The 25,514-nt window shown below is 41.7% G+C and overlaps 2 long non-coding RNA genes across 2 annotated transcripts in view; one reads left to right on the forward strand and one right to left on the reverse strand.

Annotated features, from left to right (window-relative positions):
- LOC123368111 overlaps positions 1-22,890 on the reverse strand; it is a 32,306-nt gene extending 9,416 nt beyond the window's left edge. The window contains exons 1-2 of the long non-coding RNA XR_006578693.1: positions 22,856-22,890; positions 2,377-2,502 (exon numbers count right to left, since the gene is read on the reverse strand). This is a non-coding gene — a long non-coding RNA (uncharacterized LOC123368111). The remainder of the gene's footprint in view (positions 1-2,376; positions 2,503-22,855) is intronic.
- LOC123368110 overlaps positions 1-25,221 on the forward strand; it is a 67,538-nt gene extending 42,317 nt beyond the window's left edge. Inside the window, exons 3-4 of the long non-coding RNA XR_006578692.1 lie at positions 8,659-8,739; positions 25,085-25,221. This is a non-coding gene — a long non-coding RNA (uncharacterized LOC123368110). The remainder of the gene's footprint in view (positions 1-8,658; positions 8,740-25,084) is intronic.
- The last annotated feature ends 293 nt before the right edge of the window (positions 25,222-25,514 follow it).

Below are 25,514 nucleotides of genomic sequence, written 5' to 3' on the forward strand. Positions count from 1 at the left end.
AGTGAATGTAATGCCCATTAACTACAAACATTCCATCCATCACTACTGACAGTAAGAGGAGAATGTGCCACCTAGAAAACAGATTTTACTGAACCCATGACAGACCATATCTTTTAATTTCAGATGTGTCATCCTCCACCTCAGGTACAACTCTCATTTTTGTACTGTAGACAAATTCCTCAAAGTGCCAGGTGTTCAATGATAGTCATATTCAGTCATGTTGGTTGTTTTCTTAACCTGTGATTGTAACACACTACCTGAAAGGGGTTTTTGAGGTGCTTTATGTGAGATACTATACTGTGAATCACTGACTGATTATAATATCACATGCCATGGTCTGACAGATTTGGGAATCAATTGTTTGTCTTTTGTGTCACTTTAAAATTTACAGAAAGTTTCACATGTGAATTAAAAGTGGAAAGTTTTTCTTTTCTTTTTCTCAGTTGTACCAAAGCACAAAAGCCTTAGCTTTTCAGCTGGCAAAAAGTTCTTAAAGCCTGGATTTCTGTACCCAATTGAACTGGATTTCAGCTGTATCATTCTTATAAAACTCAAAGGATAAAGTGCAGGATGAAATCCAATGAAACTCATACACATTTAAAGAACAATTGGCAGAGCTCTTGTAAACCACAACTCTATTTAAGGAGCTCAAAACATCAGTGTACTCCTGGTGCATAGTGCTATGACATTTATTTTGCTCTTCAACAAGTAATGGCAAGGATAAACCATAGCTGAATAAGCAACATGTCATACGTGTTGCTATTTCCTCACAACTTTTGCCACAGTCTTACAAATGAATTAAAGACTGATCTGAAGGAATGTGCTGCACAATTGCAAAAATTATGTATGCATCCGAGAAAGCAAAACTACCATAAATTCCACTGTTAGAGCTAAATGTGATAAAGCCCAGTCTTTAGAATGCTCTTTGGGTCAAACTCTGTCTGCTTCTGAGGTGCATGGAGCCTTCTATTCCTCATTTCCCCTGCATTAGAGCTGCCCACAACTGTAGTCCCTGTGTTCCCCTGAGCGCTGGGATTGTCCATATTAACATCCATAGGGATATAAACCATCCCAAAACAGTTGAGGAAGAATTAGATTTATGGTCAATCCACACCAGCACTGACATGTTGCTCCCTTTTAGTAGGTAGTCTTTCTGTATTTGCATACTGAACCCTTTCACTGGGGAGCTCCAGGAGGTACTGCATTTCTCTCAGTCATAGTGATTGCTGGCACTCTCTTTAGGACAGTGTAGCTCTAAACCACCCCTAAAGCAAGATGGTAATTTACTACCACATACTGGCAGTAGATAAACCCTGGTCATTTTCTGCTAATTAGAAACGGGAAGTTCAGACAGATCAGGATCTGGACCCTGGCTATGTGAATAGCCTTTATCTCAGTGGTGGGTTGAACCAAAACCCTAGATCTAAACAACTTTTAGAAAAGTTGAATCCAATCCCAAACCTTTCACCTCAGGCCCATCTCTAGTAACAATAAGTCTTGTTTGAAACTTATACTGAACATATTTTCCTCAAACATGTTTAATTAAAAAAATTCAACTGTTTGCATACCCTTTTTATGACCTCTTGCTGATAACATTTTTTAAAGTTTTTAAATGATTTAAAAAAGACTATTGCAGAATATTCATGGAAACAATTTTAAATTTGACCATGCAGACCAGAAACCTGCTTCAAAGAGCTACTCTCATCCAATTAAGGAAGAGGAACACTACCATATGAGCTAAGCAGCAATCAAAATCAGCTCACATTTCTAATGTCTAATGATGAATACTTGCAATGAACTGTTCACAAATGAGCTATAGATATAACTAAAAAAATTAAGTATCAAAGGGGTAGCCGTGTTTGTCTGGATCCGTAAAAGCAGCAAAGAGTCCTGTGGCACCTTATAGACTAACAGACGTATTGGAGCATGAGCTTTCGTGGGTGAATACATGCATGCATCCGACGAAGTGGGTATTCACCCATGAAAGCTCATGCTCCAATAAGTCTGTTAGTCTAAAAGGTGCCACAGGACTCTTTGCTGCTTCTAAAAAAATTATTCACTGAAATTAACTGGTAGGCAAAGTTTGAATAATGAACACATCTGAGAAAATTAAAAACTGTTTGCAGACTATTTGCAAACAGAAAAAGAGAATAAACTGAGTCTATATTTTTATATACATTATTAGCTCAGCTCTAGCAAAAACTCCATAGACATATTGGATAATGGCATAAAAGACTTTTCAATACAGAGGCTCTGTGAGGACATTCTAGAATTCAAATCTCCTGTATGTGGTTACAATTCAAAGGACTGAAGAAAAAGCTTCTCAGTTCTCTGGGGGACTGTGTAATAGTAATTCCTTTTACAAAAAGATGCCACCTGAATTCCTGCTCCGTTGTCTGTCTTCACCTATGTAATTAGCACAGTTTTCCAATAAAGCATCTGGTACTGTACTTCTTTCTGCCTCTGGGTTAGATTGGTTTTTAATTTGCTATGGTCCTTGACCTAAAAAAAGAAAAGAAAAAAGAAAAAGAAATGTGTTAAACAGTCTGAAGAAGTCAATTTAATTATTTTTCTATAAAAATCAGAGACAGACCACAATGTTATGCCACATAAGCAGTAGTATTGTTTCTGCCATTGTTCTTTGACAACAGTTTGCCTGTTTAACATTGTTATTTCAACCATCATGTTTTGAATTTTTCAGAAGAAGAGGGGAAAATGCAATTTACATATATGAACTTTTCACCCCTTTTCTTTTGCATCCTGGACCCTGGCATAAATTGGTGTTGTTAAATATAAGTGGGTTAGTTTGAGAAAACATCTCTGGCAAGAAAGGCAACTGTTTGCTGTTAGGGGTGTGTTTTTTGGGGGTGGGGATGGGGATTGTTTGTTTTTGAGGCTGCAGGGAAGTGGGATTATGGAAGAAGATAAGGATTTAGGGCTGTCATCTTGGCAGCACTGGAACCTGAAGTTCCAGATCTAGCCACAGAACAGAACAGTACAAGCAGTGGAAACATAGGCTTCCTACATTTGTATTTCCTCAATTCCCCAAACTGTCAGTTTGTCTCAATCCTGATCTGGAGGGACCTCCTCTAGGAGTAGGGTGACCAGATGACAGATGTGAAATATCGGGACGTGGGGGGAGGCAGGGGGTGCCGGCGGAGCAACAAAAAAACAAACAAACCAAGAGCCAGCAGCGGAGGAAAAAAACAAAAACAAAAACAAAAGCAAAAAACAAAACAAACAACAAAAAAAGAGCTGCTGGAGCATAGGAAAAATTGGTGGGGGCTGAGCAGCTCCACGCCCCACTCCCCTGCACCAGCTCGCCTTCGCTCTGCCTCCACCTCCCCTGAGCTGGCTGCCTCATCCTGCTTCTCCACCCTCCCTCCAGCCCTTGCGCTGCCATACAGCTGATTAGTGCAAGCTTGGGAGGGAGGGGTGAGGAGGAGGAATGCGGCATGCTTGGGGAAGAGACAGGGCCAGGGCGGGGATTTGGGGAGGAATCCAATAGGGCAGTGAGGGGCGGGGCTGGGGGTGGAGCCAGGGCGTGGATTTGGAGAGGGATCCAATGGCGGAGGAAGGGGCGGAGTCAGGGCGGGGCCAGAGTGGACTTGGGGCAGGGGGGGTCAGCCCCCTCTGCCTGTGTGCCGGAGGACAAACTATTGGGACAATTAACGTCCCGACCGAACATCGGTCAGGACGCAGGACAAACAAGTAAATATTGGGACAGTCCCGATAAAATCGGGACGTCTGGTCACCCTATCTAGGAGGTAAAAGAGTAGTTCAATTTTCAGTCCCCCTCTGCTGAGACTGCGAACAACCTAGCAAGTAGGATGGCCAGGTGTCCGGTTTTTGACCGGAATGCCTGGTCAAAAAGAGACCCTGGCGGCTCCAGTCAGCACTGCTGACCGGGCCGTTAAAAATCCAATCGGCAGAGCAGCAGGCCTAAGGCAGGCTCCCTGCCTGCGTTGGCTCCATGTGGCTCCCAGAAGTCACAGCATGTCCCCCCTCCGGCTCCTAGGCATAGGGGCAGCCATGGGGCTCCAGGTGCTGCCTCCACCCCAAGCGCCAGTTCCTCAGTTCTGTCTGGGAGCCACGGCCAATAGGAGCTGTGGGGGTGCTGCCTGCAGACAGGGCAGTGTGCAGAGCTGCCTGGCTGCACCTCCACATAGGAGCCAGAGGGGGAACATGCCACTGCTTCTGGGAGCCACTTGAGGTAAGCGCCACCCAGAGCCTGCACCCCTGAGCCTCTCCCAAGTCCCAGCCCCTGCCCCAGCCCTCATTCCCTTCCCCCCGACTTTTCAAAGTTCCTTGCCAGATGGTACTGCTGTGTCTCCTCCAGGATTGTGGGGGCCACTATAGGGCAGGCCAGGTCAGAGCTCCTAATTACTGCATTGTCCACACCATCCCTTCTCCCTGCTGTCTAGATAGGAAGCAGCAGCTATGATCTAGGCTGGAACTGAGCATGGAGCATGGAGCAAACCAGGCCCCAATTCCTGCCTGGTGCCAGCCATCCCCGCAACTCCCCAGGACAGGACCAGCATGCCATCTCCCCACCCCCTGCCAGGAAGGGACCAGCCCACTAACACCTTCCCTCCAGCAGTCACGGCCTCAGTGGGGAGGTGGAAGAGGGGATGCTAACACAGCTTTGCCCCTCCCCCCCAACATTTTTCTGAAATGATGTCCCCGACTGAGAGTGAAGAAATGTAGGGCTTCATGGACATATTAAAACATTTTTCAGATTAAAGCCCGACTTTCAAAAGCTTCATAATGTACTATGGTAGTTCTGGCAATTGTGAAGCAAGATGAGATGCTGGGTCAACACTCAAAGGTCCCTTCCGATTCATCAGACATTTCACAGAAGTGATATGTTCCAAGGTGTGTGAACAAAATGAAAAAATGGGATCATATTACTTTCATATGGATAGTGACTGGGATTTAATAAAATATATGACAGAGCAAAATATAATACTTTTAATAATAATTAAAAACACTTAGAGTGATATCTGGGATCTTGAACTACTCCCTCCATTTTCTCTTTCAATTGCTGACCTCCACCGAGCTTTGCCACTGTCGGCAGACTATATACAAGTTGAGAGGATAACCACACAGGTAGCAAAGAAGTAATAGAAAGACTAATGGGAGCTGGATCCAAGCACTATTAGAAACTCAGTTGAAGTTTTGTCTTTGACTTTAGTGGGAGCTGAATTAGATCCTTAAGACACAGATATCAGAGGGGTAGCCGTGTTAGTCTGGTTCTGTAGAAGCAGCAAAGAGTCCTGTGGCACCTTATAGACTAACAGACGTTTTGCAGCATGAGCTTTCGTGGGTGAATACCCACTTCTTCAGATGCAAGTGAAGAAGTGGGTATTCTTCTTCTTGCATCTGAAGAAGTGGGTATTCACCCACGAAAGCTCATGCTGCAAAACGTCTGTTAGTCTATAAGGTGCCACAGGACTCTTTGCTGCTTCTTAAGACACAGAGGCATTATCAATAGTAGCTGAAATGATTGCCAACAAGGTCTCAAGAAAGCACCAGGACTAGACCCAGGATGCAAAAAAACACTGTTAGGCAAACTCAAGATAGACTAGAGTAGCAGGAGTACTTGCAGGTTAGGCTGGAGCAATGTGGAAGAATATTCCAAAGCATCTAGCCATACTGTGCCAGGCAATTGCTTGTGGTGTGAGTTTTTCAGCTGCCTGAATGCTTGGAATCACCCTTGCCTATTTTAAGAACAATAAGATAAAGTCAACACAAATGAATTGCTGACTGGCGTTCTGCTTGACATGCTTCATGGGACGTACTGTTCCCTCTTTCTCAAGTTGTTTTGACATTAGAGTAAGATCATCTCTTAAAATAAGGGAGATGATTGGTGCCAAGGAATGCTAAAGCAATTTGTGTGCTGCGGCGGGAACAGCGATAAATATTCATTAAAGAATTTTCATTTCAAATGATAGTTTTACCATCTTAGCCCCTAATTGAGCAAAGGACCTTGCCTTTTCCTGAATTTTCTACAATAAATATTTGTTAAAAGGCTCCAATAGGTTTGATTTACATATACATGTAATATAAAGCCCTGAATCCCCAAGTTTTTAAAATTCCATCTGGCATTCCTCCCATGCTTTGAGGCAAATACTAGATTGCCAACAGTTAGCTGTGGCAGCTCTTGCTACCTTAGGCATTTACTTGGAAATCCAAGGGATATGTTTCTGCCAAAGAAGGATCTAATGCTATAATCACTGTTAATCATTAGGATATTTTTTTGCCACTGACTTTAGCATTTTCTTTTTAATTAATTTTTACAGTCCTGGCAGATAGGTTGAAGACATGATTTATTTTAAAACAGTGAATCACCACAAACAAAATAATATTCAGGTTCAAACTGGACTGAATGCTTGCAAATAAAGTAGATCAAAGGAATGAGTAATAAATGTACATGGATTATTATTAGAAAAGGGCCAAAGCCATAAAGTTTAAGGGACAAATTATTAGCTGGTATATAGCAGTGTAGCTCCAAATAGCACCATGTCACTTTATACCATTTGAGAATTGGAGGATTAAATATGGACTTCCTTAAAGTCTGAGGTAGGGTCTGTAAACTAGTCTGGATATAATAAGAACCAACCTGATTTTCATTGAAACTTGAACAAAACTCAGTTATTTTTTAGTTTTAAAAAATGTTCGCTTAACTTGAAAAAAAAATCTTTGAATGTCTTTAACCACCTCTGACTTCCACCAGGATTAAAATACTGAAATACCAGGAGGAAAACATCTATCATGATATTTTCTACTTGGCTGAAGCTAGAAAGTATTTGGGATCTCTTGAGAAATTATGAGATGCTCAACTATTTTTTTCTGAAGTTTAAGAGGTTCAGATTTTTGGATACTTACCTGAACTGTACCTTCAAAAATTGTGCGTAATGTCTTTAAACTACAGATATGTGAAAAGCCAACAATGTAATGTTTATGTTAACTGTGGGCAATAGTGTTCTCATTTCCATTCTTGTTTCACTAATGATCCTCATTAAATATGGACATTAGGGTTTGTATATTACTCTTACTTGTGTCCCATTCCTCTGTCTTTTGAATAAGCAATGTTTTATTCTAGTAGTTTTCAACAGAATGCTGATCCATTTTAATAGAAATGTCAAGACATACCAACTACATCCATGTGTACTGGAGGAACATGCATTGCAAGTCAACTTAATAAGATATCTGCTTTCATGCTGCCCGTTCAATTAATCTCTCTCTCTCTCTCACACACACACACACACACACACACACACACACACACACATAATTAATGCAATAATTTTAGCCAATGTATTCTCTAAAGTAAGACACTAGAGGCCTAGCTGTCATTGTGTCAGCAAACCCATCGCTCCAGTCTTGCTGTTCTCCAAATAAAACAGTACAGAGTATTTGTACTTGGGCAATTTTAATTAGTGCTGGTGGCAAATTGGCAGCCAGACAACACAGACCCACCAACAGCAAGAATTTTCAGCACAACCCAGTAAAAAATCTCTTCCAGACAGGAAAATATCTCAAGATTCTGATCTCACTGAGAAGAGTTTCAGAGTAGCAGCCGTGGGAGACAGGCCAGTCCTCGCTTACAGACAGCCTCCCAACCTGAAGCAAATACTCACCAGCAACCGCAAACCATACAACATAAATACTAACCCAGGAACCTATCCTTGCAACAGAGCCCGATGCCAGCTCTGTCCACATATCTATTCAAGTGACACCATCATAGGACCTAATCACATCAGCCACGCCACACTAGTGGGCTCATTCACCTGCACATCTACCAACGTGATATATGCCATCATGTGCCAGCAATGCCCCTCTGCCATGTACATTGGCCAAACCAGACAGTCTCTACGCAAAAGAATAAATGGACACAAATCTGACATCAAGAATCATAACATTCAAAAACCAGCGGAAGAACACTTCAACCTCTCTAACCACTCAGTGACAGACTTGAAGGTGGCAATTTTGCAACAAAAAAAATTCAAAAACAGACTCCAAAGGGAGACTGCTGAACTCGAATTAATATGCAAATTAGATACAATTAACTTAGGTTTAAACAGAGACTGGGAATGGTTGGGTCATTACACTAATTGAATCTATTTCCCTATGTTAAGTTCTCCTCACACCTTCTATGGATCATCTCAATTATCACTTCAAAGGTTTTTTTTTTCTCCTGCTGACGATAGCTCATCTCAATTGATTGGACTCTTCCAGTAGGTATGCATACTTCCACCTTTTCATGTTCTCTGTATGTATAAGTATCTACTGTCTGTGTGTTCCATTCTATGCATCTGAAGAAGTGAGCTGTAGCCCACGAAAGCTTATGCTGAAGTAAATTTGTTAGTCTCTAAGGTGTCACAAGTACTCCTGTTCTTTTCACTTAGAAGAGTTACTCCTGATTTACATCAGTATAAGTAAAATGAGAACCAGGCCCATTGTGTATAGATTACTTCTATATACAATTTTTTAAATGCTCAAAGATTAGGTCATATTTTTTCTAACTTAGATGCAAAAAGAATGAACAGAATCACTTTCCTATCCCAGACAAACATGCACAGCTTTGGTTTTAATATATTCTGGAAACTTTGAGGGTAAATGTTTCTGAAGTGTTTTTCTGTTTTTTATGAACAGGCCATCTCCACAAATTACAATCAGCTCAACATAGAATGATACCATCACTTGATCAGCAATGCAGGCTCCTCAAACCAATAGGTAAGTCAATGCCTCTGACATGCCAGGGGCAACCAGTTACCACTTCATCTTCCAGACATTGGAATGGAGTCTTCATTCCAAACACCCTACATTAATGAAAAAATAGTTTGTCATGACACACATAATTTCCCAGAAGAACATTTGATCTTTTCACATCAAGAAAAGCTGGGAGAGGGGGAGGAGTGTTGCATGAATGCAATCCCCCCAAAAACTGATCTTGCTAATATGCTCTTTATGAATTAACAGTGAGATCCATCACAAAGATGAACTATAGAGTCAGATCACACAATTTCAGTTTATTCAAAGAAGCCTAATACTAGTGTATATTCAAGTGACCTAACAGCTGATCAAACAGAGCTCCAATGCCTATAAAAAGGTATTGCACCTGTCTGCATTATATCTAGCAGGAATACTTTAAAAAAAATTGTGAGGCAAAGTGAAACACTAGATTCAAATCTAATTTTAAAAGCAACAGAGTGACTCCATTTGTATATTTGTATGTTATGTGCTTAATTCAGCCATTCTTTCACCGAGAGACACAATTTATTGCATCTCAGAGGAGATTAGGCCCCTGAAATGGGCCAGTGGTCTTTACACTGCCACCTTCCATCAGGAGTTCTTCTGAATCAACAACTTTAAGTGGGTATAGGAGCTCAGATAGCAAATACGGCTTAGAAAATGTTCTATGTTCCTGGGACCCCATGGCCATGCCCCTTCCCATGTCAACCCTGTCCACTTTCTGGGGTATGCAAGCTAACTTCACTAGTGGTCTTTCCACAGGTAGAGACCTATGCCTCACTAACACAACCTGGCAAATTCCATATCTGTGCCTAGCCATAGGACTTTAGTGAGATGGCAAGGGGGTATTTGAGGACAGAATCTCGACATAGAATGTCCATCACGACAAATTCAACATTTTCTGACTCTCACCACACTCTTGTCTAGAGTACTGCAGCTTTCTCGGATTGTAAGCACAGGAATATACTATGGTATATCAGGCACCATGCTGTGGTAATTTTTGGGCATTAAATGGGGATCACTGTAAATGTTTGATTCATAAAGCTAGAATGATATATACCAATTAACAATTAAGGTAGGGAAACAGTCACTATAAATATTTTTAGCTAGTACACTTATAGGATACACAGTTTTGTCTGTATAGTTAGTATTTCTAACGGTTAGACTCATCAATATACAATAGTGTGGGCTTTGTTAGTTGAAAAACAGCAAATAATTGATATATAAATAAAATTTACTAAACCTGTATTATGCTACAGTGGTATGATTTGGGGAATTACAGTATGTGTTTTGTATAAATTATGGTCACCGGGACTTGCTAACGATTATAAACTGGTCAGGAGTGTAGGGCTCGATGCTGTCCCTTGGTAACAGCTCTTGGGTTAGGACATTGCAGTGACACTTCCAAGGGTGGGAGAAGAGTAAGCATGGTGGTGTGCTCACAAAATCTCCATCTGGTGGATGGTTTAGAGAAGTGTTGAAGACACTCAAAGCATTTGTCATCCCCTGTGTGTGTGAGGCTAGATATCACAGTGGTACAGCATGTTCATGGGCAGGAAAAAGGAGGTTCTAGGTCTGTCAGGCTAGAGTGAGGTCATGTGTCCTGTAGTTTAGACCACCCATGATTTGAAGCCCCTCTGTTACAGACACAGAGACACTATTAAAAAACATATCTGACTGTGGAGGTTGTGTGTATGAGGGAAAACCTGTGCTTTGGTGTTTGCCACACCACAGGGGGAAGGAGCAAGTTAACATAAGGCACAATTATTTAAATTAATAAGATTTTAACTTTCTCTCTCTCACCCTCATGAAATACATAGAAGAGACTTAGCTGCCTCAGACATTTGAAGGATGAGTTATGTGCTAATGCATTCTGGAGAAGCCTAATTAAGGCTACAATTTAGTCATGGGTATTTTTAGTAAAAGTGACAGGTCATGGGCAATAAGCAAAAATTCACAGCCTGTGACCTATCCATGACTTATACTATAAATACCCCTAACTAAATCTTGTGGAGGGGTGGGGGGACGCTACTGGGCAGTATGCTGTGGGGGGTCACTGCTGGGGGTGGGGGACAGGGCTGGCCAGCACCAGCAGCAGCAGCTCCGACTGCCCCGGGATCGCTGCTGGAGGCCCCCAACAGCAGTTGCTCCTGCCACCCCTGGGACCGCTGCTCAGGGGCCCAGGGCTGCCCCAGCGGCTGGCTGCAGTGCCACTCCTGCAGTGGCCAGTGTGGCTGTCCCCTGGGGTCAGCCACTCTGGCCACTGCAGAAGTCATGGAGGTCGCGGAAAGTCACTGAATCTGTGACTTCCACAATCTTCGTGACAGGCAAAGATCCCTAGTTATAATACATTAAGCCCAAAACAGCCTCTCAGTCATATAGTAGAACAACATTTATCAGCTATTGACATGTAGAAGTTCAGTGCAAAAGTGTAACCCCCCTCTCCTCGGATGTGTTTTCACTGATCAATATAATCAATGTCTAACTCAAGGCTGAATTTGGCAACACATAAGACTGTGTGGAAAGTGTGTGAGATAGACACAGGGTGGGGCTGCTCAACATCAGCCTCTTGTCTCAACAAGATTTTGCCACATTAATCCCAGTCCAATAACCCAGTCACTACTGGAGATATAGAGAACCCCTTTGACTCCATGGGAGTTTCAAAAGGCAAGCTTCTGAGTACATTGAAGCAAAACTGGGGTCAGCCACAGATGTGCTTCCCAGGCTTGGTAGGCCAACTTTATGTATAAATCAAACATTTGAAACAAGTATTGAGTATATTTTATTTGGATAAAAATTATGTCAAAGCTGACCTGAGGAGACAAATTCTTACCCTTCTTATGAGTGGCTAGTTCCCTTCACTGACTCAGAGCTCTAAGGTGGCACTTTGCTCATCATGATGGAACATGTCACCGATCCTGCCTTATAAGGACAAGCAGAACACAGTGTCAAGTACCAGATGTTTGTATAGATAAGGATAGCACTGCAGTTACGTTAGCTAGGATAAAATTGCAAGAACAATCAAACTTTGTGATCCAGGCCATGCTTTAACCTATAGTGGTAAGGAGAAAGTGTGACTTCCTGCATTTTATAAACTCAGCAAAAGTAATATCAGACCTGAAGAAGAGCTCCTGTGTAGCTCTTCACCAACAGAAGTTGATCCAATAAAAGATATGACCTCACCCACCTCATCTCTCTCATATGCTGGGACCAACACGGCTACAACAACAGTACAAACAAAAAAATACATGCCAGTTCTCTTTACCCTAGTCTCTTCCCTCAGCTTGTTTCTAACCCCTATCTACAAGTTGGAGGCAGCATTTCAGCTCTCTCCTATGGCATGGAGGTGGTGAATGGCTCTCTCTCTCTCTTTCTTACCACCTGCTCCAGAGTACCCAAATGCTCACACACTGCTGGATCTCTTTGCCAGCTTACTGGGCTATTAGCCAGGATACCGGGATTAACGATGCTACTGTTCTCTTGCAAACACTGCCATGGGATAGATGATGCTCACAAGCTGTCAGGAGGGATCTTTGTTCTCCATCTCCTGACTTCCTGACCCTAACAACTAAAAAATGTCTTGGAAGTGAATAAGATCATAGGAATCACCATTAATACATTTCTATCATCTCTACAGATGAACATTTATCTATTCAATACCCCATGGTGTACACTGCAGGATTCTGTTTCTGGATTGATTTTGTATGTCTGGATGACTTGCTGACTTTGAGAGACAATGATAATAATGTTGCTGTCAAGCCCTAAGGCAAATTTCAAGCAACTCCAGTATTTTTCTGATGCAGTTGGCACCATTAAAAAAAAATCACCACAACCCTCTACAATACTGGGAAATCTTGTTTAAATTCCATTAAAATAGATTAGATCCTGCCAATGCAAGTGTTTGATTAATTTTATTAGTATAAGAAGAAGAGAGACATTACATTAGACTTGGGAACAACATGGGATAAGTTTTATCCTGCATTGCTTTTGTTAAACATCCAACAAAAATGGGGAAAGGGATGGAGTAGATTAGTGGCAAAGGTTGATAGGCAGGGAAGCATTATGTAAGGCTGCCTATGTTTTGTAATGCTGCTAAGTACTAAACAAAAGAAGAAAACGAGTGATGTTTTGTACAGTGCCTAGCTTAGTGGGGGCTGGCCCATGACTGAGGCTCCTAGACTACAGTAATACAAATAATAATAATAAAATATATGGCTATAGCAAACACATATGGCCCAGTTATGAAAATAACCTCTTCAGGGCAAAGACCGTGCCATATTTTGTGTTTATAGTGCTCCTAGCACAAACTTGGACGGTAGTGAAAAGCAGTAAGTCTAACAAATAAATAGCCACACCAACATGGATATAGTGTCTCACTGTTTTTTATAAGATTCCTATAAATTACATGTGCTGCTAAAATATAGAACTGGATAACGAATGTGATGAGGATTACAATAGCTATTTACAAATAATTGAAGAGGGAATATCAAGAAGAGTGACAACTGCTTAGAGTAGGAATAACAGGATAAAAGGAATGGTTAGGCTGAATGTCAGGAAAACCGAAGGGACACAGTTAAATGCCCCAGGATCTGAGTTAATTAAAATTAGATTGGCTGGTGAACCCAACACTCCACAATAGGGAACAATCCCTCTTTAGTAGCAGGGTGGTGAGTTTGTGAGTGTAACCCCCTTGGGGTTTAGAGAGGACAGCCCCTTTAAAACCTCTTCCTGAGGCAGAGGACTCTGATCGTGAATGAGCTACTGTAACATGATCATTCTATTAATATGATAGGAGTTTTTAAAGATCTTCCGCAGTTCTGAGGCAGAGGACAGGCTGGTGGTTCCAGGGGAGGGGGAGCAGAGAGAGAGGGAGAGCGACAGGTGGGGTGTGTCTGGAGCTCCCAGCAAGAGGGCCTACAACAAGTAGGCCCTCATATTGCGAAGCAGCAGAGAACCAGCCTGAAGCCCAGGAGGGAGAGCAGCCAAATGGGAACTGTCACCCAGAAACACAGATTAGCTACTGGGCCTACGGGACCCATGCCCAGGGCCCCCAGCCAACCAGGGACCCCTGGAGCCCCAGGCATGCAGGGAAAGCAGAAGCCAGGGGGCTGCAGGGAAGCCCCCAGTTCCCCCCAACCCTGTCCCTGGCAGAAGCTGGGCGGGGGTAGCAAGGGAAGCCCCAGCACTGGGACCCCTGCTGTGGCCCCGGGACTGGAGGAGCTCTCAATATCTGCCACAGCCTCAGGGCTGGGAGAGCTCTCACCCTACAGTAGGGGCAGGGCCGGTAATAATTGGAGATATACCAATCTCCTAGAACTGGAAGGGACCTTGAAAGGTCATTGAGTCTGGCCCCCTGCCTTCACTAGCAGGACCAAGTACTGCAAGGAAGTTTCCCACCCGGGGAGACTCGTGGCAGCTAACCCTGCCTGGGGAGCCCACCCCAGCTCACCTCAGCTCCACCTCCTCTGCTGAGCATGCCGGCGCCGCTCTAATTCTCCTCCCCGCCCAGGCTTGCAGTGCCAATTGGAGGAGACTTAGAGTGGGGGCTGAGTGCTCAGCAGAGGAGGCAGAGTGGAGGTGATCTGGGGTGGGGAGCGGTTCCCCTGTGTGCCCCCCCCCCCGTTACTGCAGGCAGCCCTCGCCCCACCCTGCCCCAGCTCACCTTCACTCCACCTCCTCGCCTGAGTGGGCTTTTAGGAGCCCCCAACCACTAGGCGCCCTAGGCGGCTGCCTAGTTTGCCTAAATGGTTGCACCGGCCCTGAGTAGGGGGACAGAGCTTCTCGGGTCTTGGGGCTGCAGTGGGGGAGAAAAATGGGGGGGGACCCTGGGTGCAACAGGGGCAGGGCCCCAGGGAAGGAGCAGAAAGGGGTGGGGCCATGGGTGGGGTCATATGTGGAGGGGGTGGAACGGGGGTGGGACCACAGGTGGAAGAGGTGGGGAGGACTTGCTCTGTCCTAGGGCCTCAGGAAACCTTAATCAGCTTCTGCAGAAACGTATGGGGCTGTGAATATTGGGGCTTGTGACCTTGCATTGGGAATAAGGAGGGAGGTTGTAGCTAGGTAAGTGGGGTGGTTATCTGATGGATGGGTTTACAGAGGGCAGCAGAAGAGGGCACCCGAAGGGTTTGTTGGGGAAAGTTTTCCTGGGGCTGAAGATGACCAGGAGCACCCAGGACTCACTACTGGACTAGAACTTGGCCCAGGGTTCCTGAACTCTGAATCTAAACACATTGCTAAGTGTTTACCCTTTCATACTGTGGTACCAATGGGCCTGTGGGTCCCTGTATTGGATATAACCTTGTTTTACTGCTCCCCCTATCTTCTCCCCCTGTTGTTTTTCTCCATTCATCCCTCTAAATACATTTTCCCCTGTCCTATATTCGTTCTATTATTCTCCAGTGTGTGTGTTTTTACTCCAGGGGGTTTGAAACAGGTGCCCCCAGGGTGGAAAGGCATTTCCTTGCTGTGTTTCTGGGCACACTTTTTCATGGCTGGACCCACCCCACACAGTGGACTCCATCTTGGCCATGAGGGCACTATAGTTACATGACATTAGGGGGAGGAGTTACCAGGTGGCACTATTACAGATGTCTTTGATACAGGAATCCAGTTTAGTTCAGATAGTACGGATTGGGATTGAGAGGGGCATATTGCTCTCTCTTGAGCCTGAAAATTAACACAATGGCTCTGTTCAGCAGTTCTAGGAAACCCCCTCCCCGCCCCCAGGGCATCCTTGTGGAGTTTTGTCTCCCTTCTCCATGTTATTTCCAGGGGAAGGGGTATCTAGGCTGAAGTTTGTAATATATTTTAGATTATAAGGGTTTAAAACAGCCACTGCAAATACGCTCAGCAAGGTTGAGGTGGGATCAGATTTAAATATCTAGTCCCGGACTGTCCTTTTTCACCTGATTTGACCTTCTACTTACTTGCAAAGCTTTAGTAAACTCCAAACTATTTTGTGGATTTTGAATGCCTTCTAAAATATCCTTAGAGATTTACTTTTCGAAACCTGCCATGTTATTTTCATCAGCTTTCTTCATATTATGTTGGATTACACATTGTCTCTTGGGCCACATTTACTCTTTTCATGAAATAAGAGAACAAGCTAAAGTCCCAGCAAGCACTGCTCAACCAGGCAAAACTCCACGTGAAGCCAAATTTTGCCCTGACTTAAAATCCTGGTAGCCCTGCTGGCTTCTGGGGATTGCACAAGTTACCTGTCATTGAAGAATTTGTCCCAATGTTTGGTTTCAGTGCTGTTCTTCTCACTTTCATGAGCATCAAATTCATACAACAGGGAGACAGAAAAATGGTTACAAATTCTCCTTCCCCACGTCCCCGAGACAGAGAGAAGGAAAACCAATGTAGAAAGCCAGCCAGAATTACTAGGTAAAAGGAAGTATTTTTAAATATTTCAGTTCAGTGACTGGATTTGTGATGACATAGCTGATGTGTTATGGGACTCTGATCATAAATCAGCTACTACAACATGACCATTCTATTAATATGATAAGAGGTTTTAAACATCTTCTACAGGCAGTTCATTAGCAAAACTGATTAATAACATGGCAAGACTACTATGACATGATGGAAACTTAGTAATTCTTTATAAAGGAAATGTATTATTACTATGATTCATTTAACTCCCTGAGCAATAGTCATTCTTAATTTCCATTATCCATCTGCCCACTCCCCAATATCAGATATTTACACAAAAACTTTACATTCATAAAAACATAAGAACATAAGAATGGCCATACCGGGTCAGACCAAAGGTCCATCTAGCCCAGTATCTGTCTACCGACAGTGGCCAACGCCAGGTGCCCCAGAGGGAGTGAAACTAACAGGCAATGATCAAGTGATCTCTCTCCTGCCATCCATCTCCATCCTCTGACGAACAGAGGCTAGGGACACCATTCTTACCCATCCTAGCTAATAGCCATTTATGGACTTAGCCACCATGAATTTATCCAGTCCCCTTTTAAACATTGTTATAGTCCTAGCCTTCACAACCTCTTCAGGTAAGGACTTCCACAAGTTGACTCTGCGCTGCGTGAAGAAGAACTTCCTTTTATTTGTTTTAAACTTGCTGCCTATTAATTTCATTTGGTGACCCCTAGTTCTTGTATTATGGGAATAAGTAAATAACTTTTCCTTATACACTTTCTCAACATCACTCATGATTTTATATACCTCTATCATATCCCCCCTTAGTCTTCTCTTTTCCAAGCTGAAGAGTCCTAGCCTCTTTAATCTTTCCTCGTATGGATCCCTCTCCAAACCCCTAATCATTTTAGTTGCCCTTTTCTGAACCTTTTCTAGTGCTAGAATATCTTTTTTGAGGTGAGGAGACCACATCTGTACACAGTATTCGAGATGTGGGCGTACCATGGATTTATATAAGGGCAATAATATATTCTCAGTCTTATTTTCTATCCCCTTTTTAATGATTCCTAACATCCTGTTTGCTTTTTTGACCGCCTCTGCACACTGCATGGACATCTTCAGAGAACTATCCACGATGACTCCAAGATCTTTTTCCTGACTCGTTGTAGCTAAATTAGCCCCCATCATGTTGTATGTATAGTTGGGGTTATTTTTTCCAATGTGCATTACTTTACATTTATCCACATTAAATTTCATTTGCCATTTTGTTGCCCAATCACTTAGTTTTGTGAGATCTTTTTGAAGTTCTTCACAATCTGCTTTGGTCTTAACTATCTTGAGCAGTTTAGTATCATCTGCAAACTTTGCCACCTCACTGTTTACCCCTTTCTCCAGATCATTTATGAATAAATTGAATAGGATTGGTCCTAGGACTGACCCTTGGGGAACACCACTAGTTACCCCTCTCCATTCTGAGAATTTACCATTAATTCCTACCCTTTGTTCCCTGTCCTTTAACCATGAAAGGACCTTCCCTTTTATCCCATGACAGCTTAATTTACGTAAGAGCCTTTGGTGAGGGACCTTGTCAAAGGCTTTCTGGAAATCTAAGTACACTATGTCCACCGGATCCCCCTTGTCCACATGTTTGTTGACCCCTTCAAAGAACTCTAATAGATTAGTAAGACACGATTTCCCTTTACAGAAACCATGTTGACTATTGCTCAACAGTTTATGTTTTTCTATGTGTCTGACAATTTTATTCTTAACTATTGTTTCAACTAATTTGCCCGGTACCGACGTTAGACTTACCAGTCTGTAATTGCCGGGATCACCCCTAGAGCCCTTTTTAAATATTGGCGTTACATTAGCTAACTTCCAGTCATTGGGTACCGAAGCCGATTTAAAGGACAGGTTACAAACCTTAGTTAATAGTTCCGCAACTTCACATTTGAGTTCTTTCAGAACTCTTGGGTGAATGCCATCTGGTCCCGGTGACTTGTTAATGTTGAGTTTATCAATTAATTCCAAAACCTCCTCTAGTGACACTTCAATCTGTGACAGTTCCTCAGATTTGTCACCTACAAAAGCCAGCTCAGGTTTGGGAATCTCCCTAACATCCTCAGCCATGAAGACTGAAGCAAAGAATCCATTTAGTTTCTCCGCAATGACTTTATCATCTTTAAGCGCTCCTTTTGTATTTTGATCGTCAAGGGGCCCCACTGGTTGTTTAGCTGGCTTCCTGCTTCTGATGTACTTAAAAACATTTTGTTATTACCTTTTGAGTTTTTGGCTAGTCGTTCTTCAAACTCCTCTTTGGCTTTTCTTATTACACTCTTGCACTTAAGTTGGCAGTGTTTGTGTTCCTTTCTATTTGCCTCACTAGGATTTGACTTCCACCTTTTAAAGGAAGTCTTTTTATCTCTCACTGCTTCTTTTACATGGTTGTTAAGCCACGGTGGCTCTTTTTTAGTTCTTTTACTGTGTTTCTTAATTTGGGGTATACATTGAAGTTGGGCCTCTATTATGGTGTCTTTAAAAAGGGCCCATGCAACTTGCAGGGATTTCACTTTAGTCGCTGTACCTTTTAACTTTTGCCTAACTAACCCCCTCATTTTTGTATAGTTCCCCCTTTTGAAATTAAATGCCACAGTGTTGGGCAGTTGAGGTGTTCTTCCCACCACAGGGATGTTGAATGCTATTGTATTATGGTCACTATTTCCAAGCGGTCCTGCTATAGTTACCTCTTGGACCAGTTCCTGCGCTCCACTCAAGATTAAATCTAGAGTTGCCTCTCCCCTTGTGGGTTCCCGTACCAGCTGCTCCATGAAGCAGTCATTTAAAGTATTGAGAAATTTTATCTCTGCATTTCGTCCTGAAGTGAAATGTTCCCAGTCAGTATGGGGATAATTGAAATCCCCCACTATTATTGGGTTCTTAATTTTGATAGCCTCTCTAATTTCCCTTAGCATTTCATCATCACCATTACTGTCCTGGTCAGGTGGTCGATCATAGATTCCTAATACACTACTGCCAGTAATGGCTTACAATAGGACACTGTAATGTACTCTGTGGGATGGAAGGTGCCATATATGCAAAAAACTCAAAATATTCAGCCTGCATTTTTCAAGGCATTTTTGCACGACTTTATAGCATGCACATTCGTTTAAACACTAAAACAGGCAAAATGAAGGATAAAACAAAAGTAAACAAGAGAGACCAGTAATGTTACTATATGTCACACCTTATACAGTGATTTAAAAAATAGTAATCTGAAACAAAAAATCAGTGCAGAGGAAAGTGGGAGTGAGCCATACTCCCTCCTGCACCCAACTACTTAGCCTGAATGCTCCTTTTCCAGCCTTGCACAGGACTGTATTCTCGAGGGCCATTTTAGCTGGCTTTGTAACCAACAGCTGTAATAGGACCACAGGAAAGCCCAGATTTAGGCCCAAAGAATTTCTAATTTTCTTAAATGCTGGCTCATCACTTTCTCTCACTAATGAAAAAAAGTTGTCAAAAATTCCTGGGATTTTAAGATAGGAATATTCATCATCTTCAGAAGTGCCACTTTTCATTCCTATTAGTATTTCTATCATGTGTCTTCTTTTGTCACAGACCACCAATGAGTGTATAGTGGCAATGCATTTCCTCAGCATAGTCATGGCTGTGTCTGGCTTTATCCTTTTTTTTTTTTCTTTTCTTTTTTGGGCAAGTCTGCAACTCTGGTCTTTAGCTGACTTCAAGGAAATATTAAGATCCATCACACTGTTGCTACTAGGGAGGCACTCTGTTTGAGGGGTTGCAGGGAAATGGGAACATACTTGCAACACATGGTGGTTCTGTCCAGGAATTACATGGTTTTGGAGGAAATTAGTGAAGAGATTCGTCTTATGACATAATGTCAGCTTTCTAGTGATCTCCTGACCTGTTTACTTAATGATCCAGCAAAAGATCTACATTTTAAACAGAATGACAAATTAATCTCATTTTTATTGTTAGCAGCAAGACTCTGTATTGCACATTACTGGAAAATGTGACACCCCCTCCCCTCTTGTGGAGTTGTGGTATAATAACATATGGACTGTTCTTGTAATGGAAAAGCTTTCACACCAAGTATTACACAAGAGAAGCGCCAAAAGAGGATAGATATTTAGAAATGTGGTCACCCTTTTTACTGAACTCAGAGGAAGAGGGCTACCTAGCCAGAAAGCCAGAATCCTTAGCCATGTTCTTTGAATATTAACTTCATCCTGAATAAGTAATGTATGATGTAGTATGTTTAATAATAAAAAATTATGGAAACTGAACTCCCTGAAGATGAAATCATGGCTTTTGGAGGTGTATACATCACAAGTGTATAATGGGTGCATTCAAGAGAAGCCTCTCTTACTATACTATCCTTTGGTGATGGATCAAGTAGGTGACTGGGCTAATAAATGGTAAAAACAGTTCAGTGTAAACAAATGAAAAATAATTAGTCTTAGAGTAACAAGCAATGCACCCAATTCTAATGCAGCTGACAATTAACATACTAAAGCATTTACACAAGGTTTATCCAAACCAGCCTATTAAATGGTTTAGGAGATCTTCAGATTTTCCCATGCACATTTTCTCGTGCACACTCTAGAGAATTTTAAGTGATATGATGTTATCTGTAAACATACTTACTGCTACTCAGATTACTCATTTCTGGATAGAGAGGCCAAGTCTGTAAATGTAGAAACCATGATCAATTCCAAAAACTCCGTTTCCCTTTAGGCAATATACAGTTTCCTTTCTCATAAATGAAAACTTTTTATGTGACCCGACAAACGTGTAATAGGTTTAAGTAGTTATATTTTACTTTGATTCTGCTAAATGCAGAATGACCAAATTGCTGGCTGACATACTCCAGTTCTGTAGAGAGGAGCTATTCTGCTCTCATATACATTTTCTCATTTACTTATAAGAAGTTAGTAAAACAAAAGCTCTTGAGGTAACACTGGTGTTGAAACTTTTTCTATTTTCCATTGAGAACATTTTCCAAAGGGTCAGATCGAGTTCATTTACCTTGAAAAACCACACAACTGATATGTGCCACAGCTGCTGACCGCATTCTAATGAGGCATGATTTTATTTTAACTTGGCTGTAGTGTTTGCTTCTGAAAAGAGTTGGAATCTCTGTTGGTTCGATTCTGTGCACTGTGGTCCAGTGCTTAGCACAGGGGACTGAGAATTAGCATCCCTAGGTTCTCTTCTCCCAAGTACCAGTGACTTCCTATGTGAACTTACATAAGTCACTTACAGCCTGTTTTTAAGATGTGCTGAGCACCTGCAGCTCCCATTGACTTCATTGTAGCTATGGAAACTTGGGACTCCTGAAAACTCAGGCTATTGACCTCTCTGATCTTCAGTATCTGCATCTGGAAAATGGGGATACCAATATGTACCTATCATAATGTGCACAAATTATAAGAGATTTTGCTTGACAAATATGATAAATTATTTTAAATAAGGCTGAAAATGAGGGAAATAGGATGTGTTAAGCAATAAGGGTGGCTTGTGCTAAGTATGAACCTGTTAGTAACTATTGTGTGCCTCGGTGTTAATGTGAAATGCAGTAAGCTAACTAGTACCTAGAAGGTTTCTATTGATATACAGCTGTAACAAATAAATGGATGTAATCTAAACACTCAGTTTTTAGAATCAGTTTCTTTTAAAATTTGATTCTTAAATACCAAATGATTGTACTTAAAAAAGCAATTTATTGTGGGAAGAAAAATAAAATCCTGCTTTAATCTGTCATATTGTGTGAACAGTAAATACCATTTCCAGTAAAAGCCCAGAGTCCCAGGGGTGGGAGGGGAGGATACTAATTCAAATTGTCATATTCCTTGAGTTAAGTTTAACTTGTCCATGAAAGGATTCTGGAATGATTAGGTAGCTGTAGAGCCAATAAAACCACAAAAGCTCTTTAATGATACTCATAAAGCTTCACAAATCATATGTTTGCTTGATTTGAATCCAGTAAATCACTTTTTTTAATCTAACACATTGTTTTCCTTTCCTAGTGGCTTTAGGGTGACCAGACAGCAAATGCGAAAAATCGAGACAGGGAGTGGGGGGTAATAGGAGCTTATATAAGAAAAAGACCCCCAAAATTGGGACTGTTCCTATAAAATCAGGACATCTTGTCACCTAAGTGGTTTTATACTCTACTGCAATACACACTCCTGCAAATCACATGGATATGGCAGTTTGAGCCAAATAAGATCCTTTTAATCTGCCTCTCTGTAATTAGTCAACAACTTATTTTTGTAGGTTTCTTTCTTTCTTGAGAAATGTTTTTTGGCTTGAATCTTGCATCGAGGCTCTGCTGACCTATTATTTTTTAAGCCTAATGGTTACCAAGAAATGTAGTGTAGAAGATAAGCCCGGATCCTGCAACCGAAATCAACAAAGCCCTGTGCAAGTATAGCAGTCTACCCATATTTTTTCAGCTGTAAAACCAGAGTCATAGATTTTATAGTCTTTTCTTCCTTATTTTTAACACTATGCAGTGCCGTTTGCTTCCTGATCCTAACAGCAGATTGATTAAGATTCTAAAGCTCACACAAAGAAAACTGATGAGTGGTTTACAACAGGAAATCTTCAGAATTTCTCATACAGTTTTCTAGTAAAGGCTCTAGAGAATTTTGATTGATTTGATGTTATCTGTAAACATACTTACCACAGATTGGATTACTCATTTGTGGAGAGACAGGCCAAATCTGCAAATCTAAAAAAAATGCATGAATAATTAAAAAACTTTTCATTTTAGCTTTTGAACAGTTTTGTATCTTTAAAACAAACATTTTATAGACTATTAAAACTGTGTGCCTTAAATTTTCTCTTAGCACACTAAGTATTTCTGTATAAGCACATTGATTGTCTCTTCGTTAATATATTCCATTCATTATACAGTGTATAAAAGTTTAAATATCGTACATTTTACACTAGTTTAAATGCTGTACTGTGCAATCTGGAAGATACATCTTTGATGAACTCCTAGGGACCTAATTTAACCACTTTTTATTCAGAAACATATACATCACATAGGACAAGTACATAAGATTTTTGAATAGGGTCATTTTAATTGGGTCCACAATGACTCTTCATATACTTCCAGATTGTGCTAGAAGAGAATCTGCCTGAAACAAGGAACGATGGCCTATTTTCATCAGCAAGTCTAACTTCTATGGTCAATCCAAACTCAGACCTTAGCTATAGATATAACTGTGGTTGTGGACCAAGAAAAACAGGCAGATCTGGTCTGTTTTTTTCAAGTGAATTATTTCAGAGGTATTTCAGGTTTAGTTTGTTAATTTAAAACAACCCTTTCCAAGTGTTTTTAGGCTTCTCTGATCAAATAGATTCTGACATAGGTTAATACTTTTCCATGTACAAAACAAGGGAACACATTAGCTCCCTTAATCTCTTCTCTTTGTGGCCTGAACTTGCTCACTCAGAAGTCAGGGAGAGTGGCCCAATATAAATCTAACACCTATTATTCTTGCTATTCTCTGTGCTTGCTCAAATGTCTTCTTACTGTTGATTGCAGTATTTCAGGTGCAGTCTCAAAAAAGACATAATGCCTCTCTATGTACTTTGGGCGGGCAGAGGCTTGGTTCCTCTGCCAAATTGCAAACTTATACTTTGTTGTTCATAATCACACCTGTGTTAAAGTACTCCTGCTTTCTAGGTTTCTCCGTTCCATTGACTATCTTAGTTTTAGTGCTAACTTGTACTTTGTCAAATATTACTCTTATTTCTCTCCCCTTCCTATATTTATTTGTATTTAAGTATTTTTATTTTTGTTAAGTTTTTCAAAACTGGTAAAAATATTATGGCAACCATTACTCAAAAAAATGGAATAATTACAGTACAAAATAACAATCAATGCACAACACAGCAAACAAAGCAGGGAAATGCAGATACATCTGGACTATTCTCCTCCCCACACTACCATAAAGACTTTTCTCAATATTCTTTTCTTAGCTTATGTGGTAGCAATTGCCATGTCTTTTGAAGTTTTAATTGGCATCTTAATGCTCACAAACTGTGGAGTAAGAATGGTTCTGAAGATAGCACTGTTATCCCAAATGTTATCTATACTGATAGCTGTTTCTCCTTGCCCGTCACAACTCCTGCAAATATCATCAACACTTTGTCCACATTTTAATAACAAACATTTTAATTAACATGTAGCATTTTTAATTAACATGTAGCATTTTTATAGCCCTTTAATCCTGCAAATGCTTAAACATGTGTGACTTTACTCAGGCAAGTTGTTCTACTGATCTCTAAGTGTCTACACATGGATAAAAAACCTGAGGTTGGCCTGGCTCAGCTGACTTGAGTTCCCAGGGGTCAGGCTGCAGGGTTGAAAACTTGCTGTGTAGATGTTTGGGCTTGGGCTTGGACTTGGGCTGGATCTTGAGGCCTGGGACCCTGTGAGGGTGGACAGCCCAAGCCCAAATGTTTACATGCAGGGCTGGCTCTAGCTTTTTTGCTGCCCCAAGCAGTGGGGGAAAAAAAAAAAGATACAGCCCCAATTGGCGGTACTTCGGCGGCAGCTCAGCCACGCTGTTTAAGTCTTCAGTGGCAACTCGGCAGCGGGTCCTTCGCTCCAAGAGGGACTGAGGGACCTGCCGCTGAATTGCCGCCGAAGACCCGGACATGCCGCCCCTTTCCATTTCCCGCCCCAAGCACCGGCTTCCTTCACTGGTGCCTGGAGCCACATGGTGATTTTTAACCTGCAGCCTGATCCCTGTGAGCCACTGTGACCATGCTACCGGTCTCTTATCCCTGTGTAGACATACTCTAAGAGACTACTCATGCGTGTAAAGCTATGTATGTGCTTAAGTACTGACAAGATTAGACCTAAAAGATGGTAAGTATTATTATTTTAATTTTACAGCTAGGTAAACCGAGCCACAGAGAGAGTGGGTGACATACCCAAGAGCACACAGCTGTCTAGCCAATTGTGAAGATGAAAATGGAACACAAGCCTCCTGACTCTCGGCCCATTGCCCTATCCAGTGGGCTACACTGCCTCATCATTTCTCTTATTAAATGTATATGCAGGGATTCAATAGCTAAAGTCTCCTATCCAAAGCATGTTTCTGTTTCCTTTTGTTCAGAATTCAGATTCATTTTGTAGATTTAGAAAGTAAACACTGAATCTTCCTGAGACAAGCTCAGCTATTCTGATTCCTGCCTCTCCTATTTCTATCCATTGTATAAATGCCTTTGTATTATTGTCTCTGTTCCTGCTGGCATTTGCAATATTTCTAAGTGACTTGCTAGCAATCATTTAATGTAGGATTTACTAGTAGGAGTGATGTGTT

The sequence above is a fragment of the Mauremys mutica genome, chromosome 4 (genome assembly GCF_020497125.1).
Source record: "Mauremys mutica isolate MM-2020 ecotype Southern chromosome 4, ASM2049712v1, whole genome shotgun sequence".
Taxonomy (NCBI): domain Eukaryota; kingdom Metazoa; phylum Chordata; order Testudines; family Geoemydidae; genus Mauremys; species Mauremys mutica.